Source organism: Tetrao urogallus, assembly GCF_951394365.1.
Source record: "Tetrao urogallus genome assembly, chromosome: 13".
In the NCBI taxonomy this organism is placed as follows: domain Eukaryota; kingdom Metazoa; phylum Chordata; class Aves; order Galliformes; family Phasianidae; genus Tetrao; species Tetrao urogallus.
In genome coordinates, this window is record NC_136826.1 from 627,412 (window position 1) to 642,805 (window position 15,394).

The following is a 15,394-nucleotide window of genomic DNA, read 5'->3' on the forward strand; positions in this document are numbered from 1 at the left end:
TTCTACTCTGCTCTTGTGAGGCCCCATCTGGAATGCTGTGTCCAGGTCTGGAGCCTCCAATATAAGAAGAATATATTTCTCTCCAAGAAATATAGAAATATAGAGAGCTGTTGGAGAGGGTCCAGAGGAGCAAAGATGAGCAGGGGGCTGGAGCACCTCCCCTACAAAGACAGGCTGAGGGAGCTGGGCTTGTTCAGCATGGAGAAAAGAAGGCTGCGAGGTGATCTCATTGCAGCCTTGCAATACCTAAAGAGAGCCTATAAACAGAAGGGGACTCAACTCTTCGAAAGCGGTTGGTTTTAAGTTGAACGAGGAAAGATTTAGGTTGGATATAAGGGAGAAGTTCTTTACCATGAGAGTGGTGAGGTGCTGGAATAGCTGCCCAGAGAGGTTGTGGATGCCCCATCCATCCTTGGAGGTGTTCAAAGCCAGGTTGGAAGGGGCCCTGGGCAGCCTGGTCTAGTATTAAATGGGGAGATTGGTGACCCTCCATGGCAGGGCAGTTGGAGGTTCATGATCCTTGAGGTCCCCTCCAATCAAGGCCATTCTGTGATTCTGTGATTCTTAGCCTTTCTCCTCATGCTTATGTACCTGTACAACCCTTTCTTGTTGTCTTTCACATCCCTTGCCAAGTTCAGCTCCATCTGTGCCTTGGCTTTCCTAGTCCTATTTCTACACACACGGACAACAGCCCTGTATGCCTCCCAGGCTACATAACCCTGCTTCCACTTTCTGTCCATTTCCCTCTTTTCTCTCAGTTTAAGCTGCAGGTCCTTGCACACCCACAACAGTCGCCTGCCTCCTCTGCTTGACTTCTGCTTGGGGATGGAGAGCTGTTGAACTCTCAGAAGGGTGTCCTTAAAGAGCTGCCAGCTTTGTTCTGTGCCCATGCCATTAAGGACAGTTTCCCAGGGGAACCCACTCAGCAGTTCCTTGAGCAGCTGGAAGTATGCTCTCCTAAAGCACAGGATCCTATCTCTGCTTTTTGTCAGGCCTGCATTCTTCAGGATCACAAACTGCACCAGGGCACGGTCACTACAGCCCAGGCTGCCTCCAGTCTTAATCTCTCTGATGCTCTCCTCTGCATTGGTGAGCACCAGGGTCAGTAAGGCTTCACCTCGGGTTGGTCCATCAGTTACCTGGACAGACACCAGGAATCTCTTGGATGGTCTGCCACCCACCATGCCACTCTCCCAGCATGTATCTGGGTGGCTGAAATCCCCATCAGGACAAGAGCCCACAAGCACAGCACCTCCTGCAGCTGAAGCAAGAAAGCCTCGTCAACAGGCTTCCCTGATCAGGTGGCCTGTAGCAGACCCCAGCCACTAGATGCCCTTTACTGAACTGATCCTTGATTTTAACCCACAAGCTCTCGAACTGATCATAGCTGTTCCTCAGACACAGCTCTTCACAATTTATCCACTTCCCAAATACCTCCATTTTATACTACTTCTGATATCCATAATCATGATCAGGACGAGCATAGTCAACCTGGCTGAGGTTTATAAAATAAATTGCTCCTGTTCTTCCTGTATGAGGTAGATGCTACTTTTTACGCGTTTTGCATAAAATCTTTTCCATACATTTTGAAAAGGGGAAGGGTAGGAGGAATATGAGCTCTTCCCACTCATATTCACAGGATAACGCTGGACAAGTCTGCAGGCAGGTGTGCAGGTACATGTATCACTATCGCTTCTCACTGTCATATGTCAGTTTTGCCAGACCAGCTCTTCCATGGCTATGTTCATGGCTGCTGTGCCACTAAATTCTCACCCTTTTGAAGTAAACTCTCAGGTGTCTGGAGATCTACTAAAGGGAATTAATGCTTTTGCTACCTAGTTCCTCAGTGTAGCTATGTGGAAACAATTTCTGTGCCGAAAAGGAAATTTCTAACTGATATCCAGTCTAGTTTTGTAAAGCTATTGCTTACTCTCTGCACCTTTTTCAGATAGAGAAATTAAGAAAAATCTATGCACAACAAGGCACTGTAATTAGTGCCAGTCCTAAGAGGCTCATGAACTGGCAATGTGAAACTCCTCCAGAATCAGCCTGAGGAAACAGACAATTAAAGGCTCTATGACCCAGCTGCAGTGTTCTTTGTGCAATGATCACAAATTCACCCCAAGGCAACAGCAGCAATTTCCAGTGAAGTTGCTGATGTAAAGTAACATCTGAAGGCGCTCTGATTGTCTTAGTCATTTTTAAATGTTTTGTCTCTACCACTTCTAGAGGAGAGCGAAATTTCATTCTGTCACTCGAAGAAGAGAAGAAATAGGCAATAAAACATCTCCACAGGAAGGAAATACTCTTATGTCTACAACTGTAGCTTTGTTCCCTAAATGTGTCCACCTCCCTTTTAAAGAAAATACAGTTCAGCATGAGTGAGTCATTTTCTGGTTACTATTAAAAACAAAAGCAACCAAAGGGTTGGTAAATAAAAGAAAGCATAATTCAAACTGTACTGTAACTGCATTATCTTTATCTGTTCTCCTTTTGCTAAGCATGGTTATGTAAGTAGTCCTTGATAGACCAATAGCAGCACACCTCAGAGCATTCCTTTCTTACCGCTTGCAATGGAAAAGGAGGGAAGCTAAGCTTTAAAAAACAGCTCAGTTAAGGGTTTTTCTTTCACTACTGCTGTTGGAGCAATTCTTTATTCTCCAGACTTCCAAAACAATTGTGTGACAGCTCCATACAGCAGATTCTGTTTCATCACTTAAAAGAAAAAGAAAGGGCTACGTGCAGAAATATGAAGGCACATGGTACCTTTCATGCAATATAAAATTATTTCAGGTGAGCGTGAGCTTCTTCCACTGCTTTATGCATTTTTTCACTTGACCTTTTCTCCCAACTGCTTATGGAGGAAAATATTTTTAAGATTGTTTGTGTTTAAGATTGCTTGTGTTTTTGTCTCTTTTTGCATGGATGCCTTCCCTGCTGGCTTCCATAGGTAGAGAAACTGATGCCTTGTTACAATATCCACAAAGAGAGAGTGATACATGAGCAGAGTCATAAGAGACAAGTGCAAAAGATGGTGGTAATGTGAGATGTCTCATATAAGTCCAGGGAAATGAGAATTTCTGTCTTCCTGAAGAGAAATTGCAAAGGGAAGAGGAGAAGTGACACTGCAAAGGGAAGAGAAGAAGCGACCTCTGCAGAGAGGGCTGGTCCTCTCTGTTCTTGCAGACCTCCTGCATTCCGCTATCCCACTGGCAGAGCTATGGCCAGAAGAGTTTCTGCCACTTGGTCCTGCATGTGAATTTTCGATGAATGACACATCAGAGAGAATTCCCAGCAAGGCTGCAAAGCTGGAACCACTGCTCTCAGGCAGGCTGCTGACAGCGCCCAGGGGAAATCTATGGGGCTGTGCTGCAGTCGGCACCCCCAGTGCAGAGGATGACAGCCTGCGAATTCATAATAGCCCCATGTCTCCAGAGAGTTTTCAGTTTGCTATGGGATTGACAACAGTAGGAAATATTTTCTCACTGTATGTTCCTTATCCTCTTCAATAGCTCTTATAGCAAAGCAGTGACAGTGCTACCGGTACCCCAATACGTCGTATGAATAATTAACTTTCTGGGAAGTGTGGATTTAGGGAACAGCTGGGTTTCACTCAAGTGGTCATATATTTTCCTGAAAAAGAGCTTCTGTTTGAGAGCATAGTTTTTGCAATCAGAATTAATCAGCTTGGGTCTGCTCTTCTGTTCATGGGCGGCTAAATTCCTGTCCATCTTTGTTTATGAAAGGTTAATAAAAGCAAGCACGTGATCAGAACTTCTTCAGAGAAACAAATATTGAACAGTGAATCGCTAACAATACCTCCCTGTAACTGAGCATTCCATCAACCATTATTTTCTCCAAACCAAAAAATAATCTGTTCTTTTTTCTGAGTTTTTTTACTGCTAGGAGACTACTACACCTTTCAACCATATCTCCTAATTGTCATCAGCAGCATTACTCTCCCACACATCTAGGAACTAGCTCTAGAATTCTGCACAGTGCCAAAGATTTCTGGCAACAAAACAGTCACATATGGAGGACTGGGAGGAGGAGATATTTTAACTGAACATCCCGTCAGGAACATATCCCTGCTTCCTTCTAACGAAACTTTCCTTTATAGTTCTGAGATGTTTTGAAACAAACAGCTTAATTCTTAAGGATACTTAACGCAATGCACACCTCCACAACAATTGTCAAAGTCTATAGCCAATTTACTGAACATAAGTCAACTTTCACATATCTGGGTACTTGCTTCTTTGAACAGAGTTCTTAAAAGCAGATGTCAGATTCTTGATGAATCTTATTATTTACTCTGGGCTATGATATCTGAAGTTAGATTTTGAATCTGACTCCTGTCAGAGTGATTGAAGTCAAAGCACTTTGTTTTACCTTCTGTTTATGCACGCAATCGGCTCCACAAAACTCTGCTACTTGAAACACAGCTAAAAACTACTTTATATGTTTACTCCCTGGCATTCTTTTCTTTCTCTGAGATGGACTCCACAAGTAATCATAATTGAAAAAAAGAAATCAAAGATTAAGTTTGCAAATAGTACTCAGAAGTCAGGAAAGATTTATTTTTAAAATAAAAATAAAAAGAAGGAAGGAAGCAAGGAAGCAAGGAAGGAAGGAAGGAAGGAAAGAAGGAAGGAAGGAAAATATTTTATGTGGGGATAAGGTCTGATGATCTTCACAAAATATGTTTCAAAGTGACCACATTTTCATGACGAAAATCCACTGGCCTTTCAATATAAAACTAAGAATCCAATTATAATTTGAGCTATTATTTTAAGGCATGAAGGAGTTGAGAGAGCAGTCTGCTGTTACAAAGCACAAGAAAAACTGTCAAATGAAGCTGAGATTTCTGTGCTGATATCCACTTTCTTTCAAGCTGCTTTGAAAACACTCCCTCTTGGCAGAAGCATTTTGAGGATTTGATCCTAATATGTGCTGGTCAGAATGAGATGAGGAGCAGAGCTGGTCTGATACAGTCTTCAGATCCACCAAAGGCATTAAGGCATTTTTGTTTATTTTATTTTTCTTATCTGCACCTTCTCTCTCACTTGCAGGTCACTGATATTCTTATTTCCACAGTGCCAGTAACCTAATGTCACCCTGCAGATTGGTTTTTACATGTATAGGATATAAAGAAAGAATCTGTTCTAAAATGGGGAAAACTAGGCATTCTTTTCCATCTAATTGCTTATCACTATTAGAACTGGAACTTTGTTTTCATAGAGGAGATTGCAGTATCTCTGTAACAAGCTGCATGCTTAACCACCACAGTTGCAGGGGTGAACTATGTTGCTCATGTTTCTTTTAAGTCTCCAGATACCCAGCTGTTCTACAGATTCATGGTTATTGATTTGGGAAGCACTTTATGGATAGTCATGTCAGAGTTGTATGGCAGCCTCCTATGCTCTATGTGACTTCTGACTCTGTTGCAACACAACAAGATCTGCAAGTCAATACAAATTTGTTACTCCAGTTCCCACATCTCAGAAAGTCTTACCTATCTAATATAAATTGGGGTGATATGAGAGAGACAAGCAAGGGTTAAATACATACAGTTGATCTAAATGATTATCTAGGAAAAAGGTTTGGTGCAGAGTGGCTAGCAAGCCTGTGTAGCAGAAAAGGATTTGGAGGTATTAGTTAACTGCCTGTTGAACACAATCCAGTACTGTGCCCATGTGGCTGAGAAGGCTAATGACATCCTGTCTTGCATAGAAATAGCATAGTCATCAGGAGCAGGAAAGTGATTGTTCCCTCATGCTCAGTTCTGATGAGGTCACACCTCAAGTACTGTGTTCAGTTTGTGCCCCTCACAAGAAAGACGTTGAGGTCCTGGAGTGACCTGAGCCCAGGGAAGAGAACGAAGCTGGAAAAGGGTCTGGAGCACAAGTCTTGTGGGGAGTGGCTGAGGGAAGTGGGATGGGTCAGTCTGTAGAAGAGGAGGCTCAGAGGAGACTTCATTGCTCTCTACAGATTCCTGAAAGGAGGTTGTGGTGAGGGGAGTGTTGGCTTCTCTCCCAGGTAACAGCAGTAATTTCTTCTCAAAAAGAGTGATGAGGTAATGGAATGCCAAGGGAAGTGATGGAAACACCATCCCTGGAGGTGTTCAAGAAACATGGAAATGTGGCACTTGGGCATACAGGTTAGTGGGCATGGTGGTGATGGATTGATGGTTGAACTTAGATGATCTTAGTGGTCTTTTCCAATCTTAATGATTCCGTGATTCTATGAATGTTCTTTCCAAAGAAATAACAGAGGCCATATTATCTGGGCAAGGATTGCTCTGTTATTCTTTAAAACAGGCATGGCCTACTCAGACACGCTTGTTTCAGGCAAGCAGCCCAAAATAGTCCTCACCCCGGCTGCAACTCTTCCCTGCAGAGTGGCCTGGCCCCAGACCCTCACCCGTCAATCAGCAAAAAAAACCAAAATATTATCCCAAAATAATTCCTCTTTACTCAGTGTGGCCCAGGCAAGTCAAAAGGTTGGACAGCAATTGTTTTAAAGAATAAGGTTGGAACCAGCTTTCTACTAGAATCCTTATGCTGGTCAGTAAGTGCAAGTTTTGGTGGGAAATACTGTCCTTCGTAAGTTTTGTAATTTAGGGCTGTAGCTCTTCACTGTGCCACAACAGTTAAGACATCAGAGAGCAGAGGGAAATATGTACACAGTGCTGGTAATATATTTTTTTCTCATCTCATTCTTTTTTTTCAGTTTACTGTTAGTATGAAAGCCCACTGTTAACTCATTTAGCATTTTGCCCTCACAAACAATATATGTTACTTGTCAAAATGTTTCTACATTTTCTTTCAAGTCCGATCTTTCTATTTATTGTGCTCAGCCTTCTGTGATGAGTCTGTCCTTTTCAGAACAGTGTGCAGATAGCAGTTTTAAAGTATAAAAAGCACTTCATCTAACCCTCTGAATGAATAAAATATTTGTTCTTGTGTCTAGGAACATTTTTAAAAGCTTACGTGCATGTCTAAGTGTTTCCAGTATCATAGTATTTTGGTCTTATGCAACAGTTTTAACTGGAGTAGATTTCATATTCAATTTTAAAATTATGGTTTTGGAAGATAGTGACATTGACACTGCCATTGCATTATGCAGCCTAATGTCTTAAAAATAGTTTGTATCTTTGCACTGAGTATCCTGACATCGAGTAGGCATGTTAGCCAGATTTAATAGAAGTAAACAACAAAGAAAAACAAACAGCAAAAACAGAATAAGGAACACTCACTACACTGATACATTTCTGGTATTTAAAAAGCCATTTCAATTTTGTTATTTGGTTCCTACTTCACACAGTAGATGACGACCAGTGATATTAACTGATTGATTCGTCCTAACAAGTAAATGTGTCAATTATCTAGTGTTTAGATATAATGTTATGTCTAAGACTATGAAATACAGATATGTTGAACAAAATTGCTTTATAGTTTAGGGAAAACAGATGTGAGCAAGACAACCCATAGACAGAGATATGTGAAATATAGATCTCATATGTAATATCAGTCTTTTCTTCTTACGTACTCTGCATAGAACAAAACAAAACAAAACAACCTTCAACTGTTAAAAAAGATTTACGTTGAACATCTACAGTCGTAAGAATATTAGGAACTGGATTACACTCTAAGGTTTTGGCCTTGCCATCATTTCAGGTTTTTAAGAAGAACGAATAATGACAAATTATTCTTGAAAATTCTTTAAAGTATATTTGATTCTGCCCAAGGGGCGAGAGATAGGCTGGATGACTTCTCAGGGTCCCTTCCAGAGTTATTTTGTCTGAACTTGTGATAACTGCAAGTCTTTAGAGTATTGTTTCAAATATGGAAAACATCCATGATTGTAAGCTGTTTATTGCAAAAGCTATCTAAGTTTTCTGAAAGGAAAGGATTTATCAGACCCACACAGCATCTAGAACCAGAAAACTCACACAGAAATTTTGCCTCTGCTGTACTGAAAGCATAAATAATAATGTGAAATATGATGAAAGGAATGAAGAGAACTCCATTTTACAGAATCCAACAGACTAAAAACCACACGTGATTTTGAACAGAGCAGCAAGTGCTTTGACAATTGTCTGGTCCTGAAGGAATATATTTTTGCATTCTTGCAAATTTCCAGTTAGTGTCCAACCACATACTTTAAGCTGAGATTTCATTCCCACTAGGTAAGGTTCTAGGAGGAGTGCATTTAATCTTTCAGCCATTAAATTACATTGGAAATGAAGAGCTCCTGTATGTATACTTTGTTTTTCTCTTAACTACCTGACAATTTTAGTTTAGTTGGGTTTTTGACTAAGATTTTAGGTTATAATCAGTTATAAAAGATCCTAAATAAAAACTATTTCAAGAAATACTGTGGTTAAATACACAGCTTTTAATCATGGAGCAGAAGAGCTTTCAGGACATATGACTGAGTCCTTCCTACTCAGACACTGTGCTTACCAACAGACTTAGTTATTTTTCAAAACCTACCATGCTTCTAATTTATTTCAAAAGTTTCTAGTCCATTTCTGCTGCAGAACTATTTGGTATTTCCTCTCACTGAAACATTTTCAAAACTTTTGCCAGAATAGTATTTATAAATATTATTCACTTTTCAAGAATGTATCTTAAGTCTCTCTTGTGTCTAGATGGAAAGAAGTATTTCCTTACACATTTATCTTCTGTCTTCCTTCTTCTGATAGGAAAGTAATAGCACCAGTTGGCATTTGAAGAAGTCCTGTTCTGCCTGTCAGATTTTCATTTTACTTCTGAATGGCAATATTCTGGGATTCTTGTTTTTTTATTCTTCTTTTTTTTCTTTTTGCAAAGTAGATTCTCTCTTGTGCTGTTTTTGCCCATTTTGATGGCAATTTTAATAATAATTTTGAATAATATGTGCATTATGCCTCATTTTTTTCTTCAAAGAAATGCACGCGCTGCTGGGAGTGTTTAGGGGATGGAAATTGTCACCTCATTAATGTTGCTACTGTTTAGGGATTCAAACAAAACATCTAAGCTAGCTGACTAAAAGCCCATGGGCATCTCAGACAGTAAAACCACAGATCTGCATTTGACAAGTCTTTAGAACGATTTTTCTCCACCAGTTTTGGACTGAAAGAAAAACTCTCAAAATATCTCAAAAAGGAGCAGTAATAAGTTATTTAACGATGAATGACGGAAGAATCTGTGGCTGTCAGGAAGATGATAACAATTCCATTAATGTGGAGAAGATTTATTTCCTCATCTGGAACAATGCATATGAGACCCAAAGTCAGCACGAAAAGTGATATGTGAAGGTTCCAATGTGAGAATGGTTTAGATGAGTATTTCTAACACAAAATTTAATAAATTTTAAAAATAGACCATTGGATTTGCAGTTCATATTTTGATCTCCATCAGACAATTGCCAGTGGGCACTTATTTCTTATGTTAAATGAATGCTTGCAAAAATGTTTCTGCATATACTGCCTTGGACAAAGATACACGGTTTTCCTAGCTATGCCCACTGGCTCAGATTTGGGTCACTGAATAATACCCAAACATCAGTCAGAACACCAAGCTTCTTTGTACTGAAACCTGGGTCACCACACACCCCAACACATCTCATTAAATAATACTGAGTTTCTACATTCACAGTGTATTACCATGAATTCCTGTTGGATGTTTCATGAAGTAAGAGAATGGGAACTCTCTGCTCCAATCTAGGAACATTGTGGTGAGGGAACATGTTCTTTTTTCCACTCAGTATAAAACTGTCAGTCTGAGCTAGCTATCACTGTAGACAGCGTGCTAGAAATTGGCACAGCTCAGATCAAGGAAGGAGAATGTATTTTTGTAGAAGGGTTATCGTTGACAACACAAGAGGAATAAATTAGAGTAAGAAATAAAAGAAGACGGGTCCCCATGGCATCATCTTATAGGAATTTAATATTCTGAAATATTTCACTTTCTATTGTATCTACATGCCATTCATAATACAGACATGGCAATATTCAGAAAATAAATGAGGTGTAATTTTCATGCTAATTGTGCTGGATGTACCCATACTTTTTTCATATTTATTTTTATGGCATGCTTTTAAAATATAAAAAAGGCAATAATGTTTAAACACACAAATGTGGTTTTAGCATTGTTTTGCCTTCTGCATTCTTTCTGTTTTGCATAATAATTCCCAAATAGCCTTTCATCCTGTCTTCTCACTTTAATCCCCAGGTGACACTTATTTATTCCTGGGGGTTTCTTTTCAATCCTTGCTGAACCAAACCTCAAACAAAATGTGCAGGTTTCCTTAGAAAGGGCAAGAAATAAAATGTCACTTGTAATTGTGCAAAGCAGGAGCAATATAAATGAAGTTAAGGAATTCTCTAATTTTACATCAGTGTATATGACATGAAAGAATTTAATCAGTTGGAGGCATTCACACAATGTCATGTGATGCAGATCAATTTTTTTTTCATTGCAGATGTGTATTTCAAATCAAATTATAGATTAAACCCTCCAACCAGTTCTTGAGTTAGGATATAGTTAGAGCCATTTTAATAACATGTTTCATAAAGGCACCTAAGCTGAAATCTCTGTAATTTATTTATCAATGTTCTTTAATATTTAAGGCAGTTCACTTTTATTTATTTATTCATGTGAGGATTTATTAAATATGACTGTCACCCTCTGTGGGTGAGTCTACAAAACTGACATCAGAAGACCCTTAAGCTAAACTGATGTAACTCACTACGAAATCTTCCCAGCATTCCTTTGCAGTCACAACATTCAGATGCTGTCTGGGATCAGGGAAAGCAAATTCACATACGAACTTTTTAAGGTTTGAGAAATCAGAAATCTAGTGACTCTTGAATTATTTTCCCCAGATGATCTATCTAGCAGCAGATAACGGGAGGATACGGAATTCTGTACTCTAGCTGAAACTATATATATTATCTTGGGCCTAGCAGCCTAAGAAAAGAATGGGAAATTGATCCACATCCACAATTATGCTGAAAAAGCACTGAGTGTAAGCCAGAGACCTAGTTTGTATCCTGCTTATAACTAAGAATATCCTTTGATTCATCTCACAAAGGACAAGAATAATGCAAGAGTTCATGCCAGTATATTTGCTGTTTATCCTGTTTGTGGGTTTTTTCCCCTCAAAAAATGGTATCAAATCCCAAATTTAATAACTTCCTCTTTTAGATGGACTGGTACAACTTCCCTAGCAACTGCAAGTTTTGCTACTCTTTGCCTAACTGTGATTTTTTAGAGATGTGTTGGAAAATCAGCAGTCATACACATTAGGCTAATTAGGCTAGATTTAAAATTACACTCCCAGAACTATTACTGAGCCAAAATTTGATGCAAATTTCTGTGTCTGTTTTTCATATGCCCTACTGCAGCACCATGCCAATTTTCACATCTGTTCATGTTAATACAGGAACAATTAACATATCTTTCCCTTATTCAAAAAATACCCTACTTGAGAAAGAGCTTGATCTGCAGCAGAACCAGAGCAAGGCATGATGAGGATACATAACACAGTGTCAAAGATCAGATGAGCAAGGCCCAATGATCACAGCCCTTGACATGTCCCATATTATAGTTATCCTTGAGTCTCACAGCAGTTTGAAATAGCACACGAGACAGCTGGCAGGGTTATTATTGGGACTTGCTCATCTAACCAGTGAGCTACAAACAGATGTGTATGAAATAAGAACCACAGCCATTGACACATCTCACACACCAGACAGTGGGCAAAGTGACTCAACCTGACAGGAAGAGGAAATTGTGTGTGACATGTCCTTCACTTCAATGAGTATCATGTCATTCCTGGCCCAACTTTTCACTTGAATCACCAAATGCTATTTGACAGGACATACATGTGATTTCTGGGGTGATGAAAGTCCACTTATATACCCACCAAGAAAAATTAAAACAGTGACTGTGCAGCATGAAAAAAGAATTCTTGCACTTAAACATATTAGTAAAATACCTTATCAGGAAATCAGAATTAATTTTTTAATTACGCTGTGAACTATAATTTCTTATAAATACTATCTGCAAGTATTTATCTACTATCTATCAACAACCGTATTCTAGTAGAGTAACTGCCAATGGACACCTTTCGTTCTTTCTTACAAATCATTTGTCTGCTTTCAACAGCACTATTTCTAACTGATAGGACTGAAAACATAGTTCTGCACTGACAGGAACTTATGAGATAACGAGAAACTCTGTGAGAAGGAAGGAGAGACACCAAACTGCAGGTACATGGCTGCGACAACAAACGATTCAGAAGCCAACTTAATCAGGTGTTTCTGAACAGCAGCTCTTGTTCATGTATCTGATTCCATTGTCCTGGCTTTCTTTTCCAAACTCAAGACTCCAAATCAGAGAAGAAATTGACATTTTATAGTAATGAAAGAATTACTAAGCTCACAGATACCTGTAACTATTCATAACTGTCCTTCATACTGCAATTTCTGCAGGTAAACACGTGGTCTAAATGCTATGGGCATAGTCATAATGATGTGAACAAGAATGAATTGCCTGTGCAACCACAAGTAAGTATATATATGACACTGTCCTTTCAGTTCTGACTCTGTAAGAACAGGTGATGAAACATACAGCACTGCAAAATGGACTGACTACCAGTGAGTGAGATAGAAAGCTCAGTGCACGAGAATGTAACAGCGCTGTGTGCTGCCCCACATCTACCATATTGTTTGTCGATTTGAGAGAAATTCACTTGTGAGCATTTCAAAGTGTTAAGAAGCAGACATTTTTAAAGCTGTAGACAATGTTATAAGCTCATGTAAAGAATGTAATGCTACTGACCTTGACTGCATGATAGATTTCTTCATTCCCTCAAGATCACCAGGAACTGTAATGAAACAGGAATTGCTAAGATCTCCACTCAGAATTTACTTCTGTATCACTGAAATACAAGCCCTCATCCATCAAAATATTTGATCACGTGCTGAAAATCGAATAATTAAGAGCTCAATATTGGACTCTGCCATCTTCCATAGTTTACACAAAGCTTTGTGCACTATGCTAGATTTTATATGAATAAAAATACTCTCAAAACGTGCACTTACCCTCACTTTGCAAGCCACATGATAGTAGAGAACAGAATCATAGGAGTTGGAAGGGACCTCTGGAGATCATTGAGTCTTATACCCCCACAAAAAGCAGTTTTCCTACAGTAGGTTGAGGAGGAAAGCATTCATGCAGGTCTTGCATATCCCCAGAAAAGGAGACTTCCCTACCTGATCAGCCTGGTCCAATGCTCTGCCATCTTCACAGCAAAGAAGTTCTTCTTTGCATGTTTGTGAGGAACTTCTTGTGTTTCAGTTTTAGCCCACTTCCCCTTGTTCTATCAGTGCACGCCACTGAAAAGTGCCCGGTCCCATCCACTTGACTCCTGTATTTTAGCTATTTAAAATGATTTATATTGTCTCCTCTCAGTTTTCTCCAGGCTGAACAGCCCCAGATCTCTTAGCCTTTCCTCATACAGGAGATGCTCCATACCCCTAATAATCTTTGTGGCCTTCTCTAGAAGATCCCTGTCTTTTTTGAGCTGAGGAGCCCAGAACTGGACACAGTGTTCCAGATGTGGCCTCACCACGGCAGAGTAGAGGGGAAAGATCACATTTCTCCAGCTGCTGGCCACATTCCTTTTTGATGTACTCTAGGAGATCATTGGCATTCATGGCCATAAGGGCACTCCGTTGGCTCACAGCTAACCTGTTCGCCACCAGAACCCATAAGTAAGTCCTTCTCTGTAGAATTTCTTTCCAGCAAGTCATCCCATAACTTGCAGTGATGCATGTGGTTATTCCTCCCCAAATGCAAGACTCTGCTTTTGCTCTTGTTGAATTTCATCAGATTTTTCTCCATCTGACTCTCAGCCTGTCCAGGTCTTGTTGAATGGCAGCACAGCCTTCTGGAGTGTCAGCCACCCCTCACAGCTTTGTAGTATCACTAAACTTGTAAGGGTGGACTCTATCCCTTCATCTAAGACATTGATGAAGATGCTGAACAAGACCAGACTCAGTACTAGCACCTGGGGAGCTCGGTACCACTGATCACAACCCTCTGAGCTCTGCCAATCAACCAGTTCTCAGTCCACCTCTTGGTCCACTCACCTATCCCACACTTTCTAAGCTTCATTACTAGGATGCTGTGGGATACAGTGTCAAAAGCTTTGTTGAAATCAAGGTGCACAACATCCACCATTCTCCCCTCATCTATCCATCTAGCCCGAATGATATCTGTTGGTAAAGTATATGCACAAAAGGATGTTGCAAAATTCCCACCCACCTCCTTGTTACTCACTTGTACATGTAAACAACCTCTAATAGTTTGTACTCAATAATTAACCTTTTTACTGATGCTTTGAACTATCAGATAATACCAAAGCATATGCAGTAGAGAATAAAGCAGATTTACAGTGCTAACAGGAATTATTAATGGCAACATTGGCACTATGACAGATAGGCAGTGGATGCCATAAATTATGAGTTGTTATTGTAATTGTTGAATTAGTCATGCTAGAAGGTTAATCAAGGTTTTATTTCTGGTATTTAATTCTGCAAGTCCTGTTGCAGTTGATGAGAATTAGGGTTCCAGCTCAGGTATTAGAACGGGATGGGCATTGGCTACAGTAAGCAAGAGAAGTGACAGTGAAAAAAAAACATTGCTCTATCAGCATTTTCAAAGGCTGAACTAAGTTTCCTGAGTTTCCATGTTCTTCTCTTCTGTAGTCTGCACCTGGCTGCAGTTATTGAGCTATTTCCCTGGCCAAGTGTTCGCCAAGCTCCACAGCTGCTCTAACTGTGGTTTTGTTTTTATTTTATCCTGTTACACGTCCCTAGCGTATAAACTCCATTTTAAAGGAGGTACACAGCTCCAGGACAGACAACCCAGGTGTATGGGCCAACCCTACTGCTGGCTGCTAGGATTTCTTCTACTGATGATTCCTGAATCAGACAGCTTTGCAGCCACTTGCAATAAAAATACTAGTGAAACTAGAAAGAACATAATTTTCAGTCAGAAGGTTCAAGATCCCAGAAACTCTACATCATTTTCAAATCACCAGGTGTAAGTATTTGAGAGGTTTTTTGAAGGTTTTCTGATTCATGAAGAAGTGAAAATATCAACAATGCAATCTGACACCAAATCTAATCCTGAACATTTAAATAACCAATTAGTCAGAAATCAAACTCATTAGACAGCTTTTCCACTTTTTGCTCAGTGCCAGTGACAAAATTTGGACCCGCAAGTAGTCACGTTTCTGCCTCTATATCATTTTGAAATAAAGACAGAGATGATTAAATCATATAACTGTCCCTTGATTATTTTTTCCCTGATTATTATATTTATATATTATATATATT